Source organism: Ascaphus truei, chromosome 3 (genome assembly GCF_040206685.1).
Source record: "Ascaphus truei isolate aAscTru1 chromosome 3, aAscTru1.hap1, whole genome shotgun sequence".
NCBI classification, from domain to species: domain Eukaryota; kingdom Metazoa; phylum Chordata; class Amphibia; order Anura; family Ascaphidae; genus Ascaphus; species Ascaphus truei.
This window is the reverse complement of record NC_134485.1, coordinates 119974500-119983261: the sequence shown is the minus strand read 5'-3', so window position 1 is coordinate 119983261 and position 8762 is coordinate 119974500. Positions and strand designations below refer to the sequence as shown.

The window sequence follows — 8762 nt, the reverse complement described above, 5'->3', positions numbered from 1 at the left end:
TGGTCATGTGCGACATCACATGGCCCATGACGTCATTTGACACTGCGCTTCCCTGGCAACGCGCCGTCCGTCCGAAGCCGTCTGAGACAAGGTAAGGGAACTTGCATAGGCCTCGAGCGGTCCCCTGGGATTTAATTTAAATGCTTTGGTGAAGAACGCAGGGCCCGTTTAAGCGCCGCGCTCCCCTCACCCCCCAGAAAATCTCACGCATCACTGCTTTAATATATACTGTTATGCAGCAGTTATGATATTAAATAAAAGACAGAAATACCCAATACTACATCTTATGTCACAAAATACATAGTTAAATACTTCAATGTTGGTATAGTCATGAGAAGGATCATTTAGTTAAACTCTTTGGCCAAAGCGTTATAAGCCTGCAGCCACGTCACTGCATGACCAGTATGCAGGTCCTAACACTACCTGTGAAAATTCTCATTTACCTCTGCTGTGGAAGGAGAATGGGCTCAGTGGACTTGTCACATGGCCATACTGGTCATGCCGTGAAGTGGCTGCAGGCTTATAACGCTTTGGCCAAAGGGTTTAACTAAATGACCCTTACTCATGATGAGAATACTAACATTGAAGTATTTAACTGTATTTTGTCACATTGGATGTAGCTTTGGGTATTTCTGTCTTTTGTTGTATACATTTGTCCACGCTCAGTAGCACTCCTTTTGACACAAATATATATGATGTGGTGGGTTCTGGGGTTAGAGCTTGCTGGGATTGCGTGTTCATTAATGATATCGAGTAGTTTAGTTTATTTAGAGTGCTAACTAGCTGAGTTCTTTCTCTCTATTATTGACAATTAGTTTATTTAGCAGAAAAGCAAGAGTTTGTTACTTTGAGAAGAAGGAAAGTAGGACATAATAGCCACACCACTAATGTGTGTCATCTCCACTATACATTTTGGAAAGTTGTTGTCTGTTCTCTATGCATTTGGATACCTCTTAAGATATGGTACCCAAATTTTACATGAGGGTTCCTGAGATCAATAAGCAGATTTTTGTCTTATGTTTGCATACAATTCACAAATGACATCAGCAATGACAACTGATGACATCGCAAATTACATGTTCCCATCACACAACTCTCAAGGTACCACTTAATCTTGGTCTCTCTGAGAAATCCAATTTGCAACATTTAGCAAACATACAGGAGAAGCGAAAAGGTTTGCAAGACTGCGAGATCATTGTTTGGGACGAGAGTACAATGTCTCTTCAGACACGCATTAGGCTGGGGCCATGGTACCGCAGACCGTGCGGACGGAGCGAACAGACTGCCTTAAGGCAGTGTTCGCGTCCATGTGGCGTGCGGGCGTGCAGAAGCGGAAGAGGGCACGCATTGCGCAAGAAATCAGTTCAAACTGATTTCTTGGCGCGACAGGCCGGACACGTGAGCGGTTCGCCCAATGAGGGCGAACCAGCTCCATGACGTCACTGGCCCGCCCCTAGACACGCCCACTGACGGTGTGCGTACCATGGCCAAAAAACGCACCCGCTTCAAGCCGGTGACATCACGGCCGCGCGCGCCTCCGCACGGGCGAAGGCACCATGGACCTGGCCTTAGACGAGGCTCTTGATCAAACACTTCAGGACTTCAGAGGCATTTATTATAGTGGAGTTGGTTTAGCAGGGGATTTCGCATTAAGAAACTGATTTTTTTAATTTTTTTATTTATTTATAAATCTCAATATTATTTGGTATCTCAGAATTCCCAAGCAATGCTGGGTACTTTTAGCTAGTACAGTACTATAATATACTGATTTATATTGCTACCTGTTTTTACTTTCCGCATTGCAGAAAACATAGAAGGCGACAAGGTTGCATATATTTCTTCTGAAACATAGACATGGCTGTCTTTGATGTATTTATGAGTTGTTTTATGTAAATATCAAACAATCAAGTACTTTAGAGCGTTGACAAACCAATGGTTATTTATATAACCAGTGAGCACCTGCAATAGTTGTGCAACTTGTCCTAACTATGGTCTTTCTTGTATATTCAAACTAAGGAGCTGATTAAACATTGTCTCAAGCGCCCGATCGCAGTGGACAATGTGCCCTACATTTATGTATTAACAAGATTATGGGCCAGATCCACAATAGGGTGCTAAGCGTTAGCACGCCTTTATTCCCTTTCATATGAGTAAAACGTGCTAAAACTTGGCACCCTTTTATGGATCTGGGCCTATGTAAATACGAAACTGGCAGACTCATATTATCTGCCCCTTTTCCTTACTTGCCATAAAACATTTTGTTCTCTCTTTCCTACTGTGATCAAAGTGTTAGGTACTGTAAGTGGTTCCCAATCTGTATAAACTTGGGCACCCCAAAAAGCAAAATTTTTTTTTTTTGCCGTTGGGACTCCCGGTTTGTATTTAGCGCACAAAGAAAGATATTCAAGATTCAGAAATTAAAAGCTCCAAAAATGCAATTTCAAAGACTTGAGTATTCCACATAGGAATGTGGAATATATCATTTGTATTATTGATTCACAGAAACTTCTGCTCTGTCTGTGCCACTTTCTGATTCCATTTTGCTGTTTAGTCTCTCGGTGTCCTCCATTTTCTGTATCTCCCAGTGTCTGGGCCCCCCTTATAAGCCTCCTGGGCCATCCAAGGGGGGCTAGAGTCCAAGTTGAGAGACACAGCCTTTGGGTAACCCAAGCATTTTTTTAAACCCTTTATTGATTTTGAGCCAGTACATCAGCTGGAAGTTTGCTTTGTATGTCCTCCATTCATTTAACTATTTTGCTGCCAGGTAGGCCTGGAATTCTTTTGCAGTCCCCTCTGGGAGCTGAAGGGTTAAAATGTAATCACATCTCTCTTACTTTTCCTTGCTTATAATGTCAAAGCATTTCTTCTGGTTCCAGCATTTCTTCCACTACAGAAAGTGATATGTAGAGACCGTCCTGATATATACAGACCAGCCAAGCCGTTTCCCTTTTAGGCCCAGATCCACAAAAGGTTACTAAGCTGTAGCACGCCTTTAATCCTATTCATATGAATGGGAGCTGATGCATGGTAAAGCTTAGCACTGTTTTCCGTGGATCTGCCTCTTTCTTATTCTCATTCTACCCATGGAGACGCAGATTGCTAATTTCATCTACTGTATGGTTGTAACATCGATGACTCCGGCATACTCCTGACTGGGAAGCAAGTATAAAATTGAAAAGCAGATTCACAAAGAGACCTGCCCTCTCCTCTGCATCAGTAGTGCAGCTGTAACCTTATTACACAATGTTTTCTGAAATCAGCATTTTGCGCAGTTGTTTTTTTTAAATTCTTTTAATTTTTGGTAGAGTTGGAAACTGGAGGTGTTTCCTGATGCAAGGCCACATACAGTAGATATATTTGAAATTCAAGTTTTTCCATCCAGAGGGCTTATTTGCATGGGTAAGGGTCAGCGGCAAAGGCCACCTGTTCATTGTGCTGTGAATGCATTTCTCCATGGCGGTGAAGCTCTGAGATCCATTCATCTGAAGGGAGCTCAGAGGTTCCCCGACTAGTGGTTAACACAAGAGATGAGAGGGACAAGCGCATTGTCCAAGCGGACAATTTTTTTTAAACATAGGATTGAAGCATGGGGTCTCCGGAGCTGAACCCCGTCCATTTCAGCTGCGGGGAACCCCTGCTTCCGGAGACACTGTCCTCCGTAGGAGGGTGCCAGTAGCCGCTCGGCTTGCAGGAATCAGGTAATGGGCGCTCTGCAAAGCTCCCACACCATGCGGTCCAATAGGAAGCTGTGATGTCATTGGTGCGGCATCCTGTTGTCCAGTGTGACGTTGGAGCTTTAAACTTGCAGGAGATACCGGCACCCCCACCTTTCGGAGGTCTGTATCTCAGGAAGCAGGTGTCCCATGAGCTGGAATTAACGGGGTTCAGCTCCAGAGACCCCCTTCTTCAATCCTGTGTTTAAAAAAAATATTGCCTGCTTGGATTGGTCCTTTAAGACAACAACAGAAAGAAAACACAATTATAGATAAAACAACACTGTTATAACACACTGATAGGAAACATGCAGCCTGCGGGGACTTCACATGCGGCCCCCCAACTTCCTTCTTCAGCAGACCGCTCTCCATCTCTACCCAGTGCAGAGGGAGCAGGGACGTTGTGCCTGCAAATCGTAGCTTCTCCCCGCTCCCTCTGCACTGGGGAGAGAGGGAGAGCGTGATGGTTGTCATGGGAGACAAGTACTTTTTCACCAAAACCACCGGGATCACTAGCACCAGACAGGACAAAGTTATTGAATAAAATGGGGTTTATTCTGGCACGCCAGCAGACAAACAAAGATGTACAAAACACTATACAATACCAACTTGGGGCCTGGGGAATAGACTCTAGCCTCGCTAGGTGCAGGGGCCTGCTTCAAGAAGGCTTGTCCTGTCCGCTTCTCGTCCAGGATCTCAGAGGGCTGATCACACAGCAGCCCCTCTGAGATATCTCTCCAGCTGGTCACTGTAAAATATCAAACTCCTTCACAGAATGTCTCTCAGTCTCTCTGTCTCTCAGATAGTCCTCTGTGGGTAGATTTCCACACTCCTTCCCAAAGTGTCCCCCAGTCTGTTAGCCTCTCTCGCTCTCAGATGCACTGTGAAGGTAGAACTGATTCTCTGATCAGCAGCACCCCTTTATATATCCCTCTGTGGCTATCATTTACATGGCAGGGGGCTGCTGGACAATCGGAGCATTGATTAAGTTTGTGCGACAACAGCCAGAGGGCGTGCTAAGAACCCATCCCTGATTAAATCAGAGTCTGTGCAATACAATGCTTTTACTCCCAGATCTGATCAGCAGCCTTTCACCTCCCCCCAGGAGTCCGGACACCAAGCTGTCCCTAATCCTATCATTTCTATAGAAAGCTTCAACTAAGTGGATTGCATTCTCCATAGAAATGACAGTAACAATGGAATATCTCATTTGCTTTCTTGCAGGGCTGACACCCAAAGCACATTTACAGAAGAATGTTGATTCACTAAACTGTGGGATGGCATTTACAACAAATACAGACTTTGAAATACATTCTTACAGACATATAAATACATTTACTTATTCCCTGTTCTTCCCCAGATATAAAATACATTTGGCCAAAATAAGCCTTACAAAGGGAACCAAGTTACATAGAATTAGGGGTAGCTAGCTGGGCTTCATCGCAGTTTTGTGATGACAGTTAGCCCTACCGTCACAATGATGATGCCCTGGTATCTCTTGATGCATGCAAAGTGAAAATTAGCTTTAGAAAAAAAAACATAAAGCCCATCTAAAAGCAATTTTTGTAAGAAATTACAGCTCAACCCCCTTATAACGCTGTGGTTGGGGTCCAAAGAATCGCATTGCATTATAAACGGATCACGTTAGAAATAATATACAATTGTATGCATTGTACAATAAAGTATTTAAGATATCAATAATCGTGTTCATAAATACAATAATTGGGAGCCAAGCTTGCATCGCGTTATAAGCGGATTCGCGTTGTAACGGATCGCGTTATAACGGGGTTGAGCTGTATTTACTTTTTTTTTTTTTTTTTAGAATAACATCTGATATATGTGAAGGATACTGCACTAAGAAATGGATTCATCCTAGTTTTACAAAGTAGATGCACTTATAAAATCTATTTTATAAAATGTTTATGTCCTGCCAAATCCAGAAAGGTATATTTTTATTTGCACCATTGGATGTATTTGTCACCTTTTCTAGTTCTTTATACCAATGAAGTAGTTCTGTGTATATATCATTTCTCTAAACATTTCAATACATAATGTTACAGATGGGAGAAGTGCATTAAGACACAGGAAAAGGGGGTCTCTGCCCTGAACAGCTTACAATGTAATCAGCACGTGGGGAGACTAACAGTAGGAGTGTATTGCTTTGAGTGTGTATAGGAGCATATTGTAATTTTGTGGTTCTTAGTCGTCCAGGACTTTTTAAGTGCTTCATTGAACTTGTGAGTTTTCAGATGGGTTTTGAAGTTAGAGAGCAAAAATACTAGGTGGCCATTGAGTGGGAGAGTGCCCAGTAGAATAGGGTGCAATAAGTAAGACGTGTTTTAAGCTTGAGAGAGCTGTAATGGCCCGGGAATGAGAGAAGAGAAACCTGAGCAGAGCGTAGTGATATAGCAGGGATGGAAAACCCTAAAATGTCCACCCTGTCGCCTGTGCTGTGTACAGTAATGACAGACCTGATTCACAGGTCAAGTCATCGCAGCTCAGTGAGGGGGAGTGGAGGGGGATAGTACATCGGGAGAAAAGTAGAGTACAAGACACAAGCCCTGTGATAATTGGGGGCGGGGCTAAATCGCCGCCTAGGCTGAGCCCTCCCTGCTTTCAATGCACACTGTGGGATGGGGATGGGGGGGGGGGGAGCGGGGGAGTGCTGTATGAGAGTGTGGTGTGTGTCTGTCTTCGTCTGTGCGAGAGTGTGACACACACACACACACACACACACACACACACACACACACACACACACACACACACACACACACACACTGACAGAGGGGCTGGCTCCTAAAAATTATGTATGGCTCATAAGTATTTAAGATTTTTGGCAACCCCTGGCAAGTGGTTAAAACTGAGATATAAAGAGGGGCAGATGAGTGGAGGAGAGCCTTAAAAGAGAGAGAAATTATTTTGTAGTAAATATTGTTTTTCATAGGGAGTCTTCAGGAGAGTTCTTTACTAAATAATATACGTCGCTTTAATGGTGGGTAACTTAATTATATATATATATATATATATATATATATATATATATATATATATCTATCTCTCTCATAGAATGAATATTAAACCACAAATTAATTTTATAATCTATCCGTTCTGCTAAAAATAGAAAAGCACGCATTATTTGTCTGTTTACATCAAGGATATTAACACAATTGTGCCTTGAACATTGCTGGAACCAAAAACGAAAACATCACAATACAAACACTCAGTACTCAAAGGGTTAAGGGTGATGCCTTCGTGGACAAAATGGAACCAATGGCAGTGATCTGTTTAAGGAATGACATGTAGAATGAAGGAAAACAATTACATTGTCCAAAGTGTTTTCAAAATGTTGGTTTTTGCAAACAAACAGGAATTTCACCTCTAAAATGAGGGCAGTTTCCCTCTTCCAAGATGGTCGCTGAGCAACTTCCTGCTACTGAGCAATTTGGGAAGAGTGATCTCATAAATCACTGCTCTTGATTCGCTTGCTGGTACTGTAGTTTTTTTTTTTATGTCTGGAATCCATTTTAAACATCCAATCCAGAAATGCTGCTATGTTGGAGGTATCTCACCTATGGGGGTCCAGAATATAAATCAGCAGCAGTCCTGCACTAGCAGATTGCTAAATTCACACAGTGTAAAAGCAGCACAGATTTGCTTTTAAGAGCCTATTGAAGATGGGTCTGGCTGGTTCGCAAATGAAAATAGGTGTATCACACCTCAATCATTAAGTCCACGGATCAAATTGTCTTCATTATGTTTATTCAGAGACAGATAGAAAGCATTTTATAAGTCTTGCACAGGCATTTCACAGTTATGAGCAGAGAACGACAGTCATGATTGTATCAGTTCAAGTTCTTTGGTAGATCTGCATTCTATATACACAGGATCCCACACTTATACCGGAATTCAGGAGATCCAGAATTGCCCATGTATGATGTTGTTTTTCTCACTTGAAACAGCAATTTCTGTATATTTTATTTCACACCTCGTTAGTCCTATTCCCTTTCATGTATTACACTGGCGTCACATTTAATTCTTACTTTTCCCGCGCGGCTGGATGCGTGCGGGCCGCGTGGTGACGGCGGCATGTCCGCGCGTCACTATGACGTCACAGTCACGTGGCGCGCCCGGCTTCCCCGACACCCCTGAAGTTTGAGTGAGGTAAGCGGGGGTGCGGGGAAGCAGAGGGGCACAGGCAGGAGCAGCTAGGGGGTCGGGAAGGGGCATAAAAATGCGCGCGGAGTGGAGGGGGTGCACGGAGGGGATGCGGCTGGCGTGCTGTCTAGTCAAGCCGCCAGCCGGAGTAAATCCCCTGCCAATTAGTGGCAAATGTAAGAATAAAGGCTGCCGCAGCAGTATCTATCACCTGTCTGCCACCTTAAACATACCAAGGATGCTTCGCTCATTCTATCAACTCCCTAAATTCTCACACTGTATTTATCTAAAGTCTCTTTGTATTAATAACCATGCTACCTAGATAATTAGGACATTGCATTTCTGTGCCCTTTATCAGCTATTTAGATGCTAACATCTAACTCGGGGGTGCGCAAAGTTTTGACCCTGCGCCCCCTGCCTGCTTGCTGCCCCCCCCCCCTCCTGCTCGGCTCTGGTATCAAATGACGTCGTGACGTCACGTGATCCCGCTGCGTCTTTGACCCTGGGTTACCATAACGACGCGTCGCCGAAGACCAGGTAAGAGAATCAGCAGAGGCCCCACTCTCTAGAGCTGAACCTCAATAGGGGGTGCCGGTGTCTCCATGTTTAAATGTTCCTCATCAGGCCATAGGAATCCGCAAAGGATGACATCACGCCTTCCTATGGCCGCAGGATATTTAAAGCCGCCATTATGTTAGCAACACAGCCCCGTTGGAGCTTCTACATGAAGGAGCTGGGGGGACGCCCTACGGAGGTAAGTATCTCGGGAAGCAGGGGGTCCCAGGAACTTAAATTAATGTACTTTTTAGCTCCGAAGAGCCACTGCTTCAATCCTATACAGGTGAACCACGGTATCCGACGTCCCGCTTTCCGTTGGATGCTTTATCCGAC

At 43.9% G+C, this 8762-nt stretch overlaps 1 protein-coding gene across 2 annotated transcripts in view; it reads left to right on the top strand.

Moving 5' to 3' along the window:
- Positions 1–8762, top strand: part of NME7 (NME/NM23 family member 7) — a 225237-nt gene that overhangs the window by 427 nt on the left and 216048 nt on the right. The gene's annotated exons all lie outside the window — the stretch shown is intronic.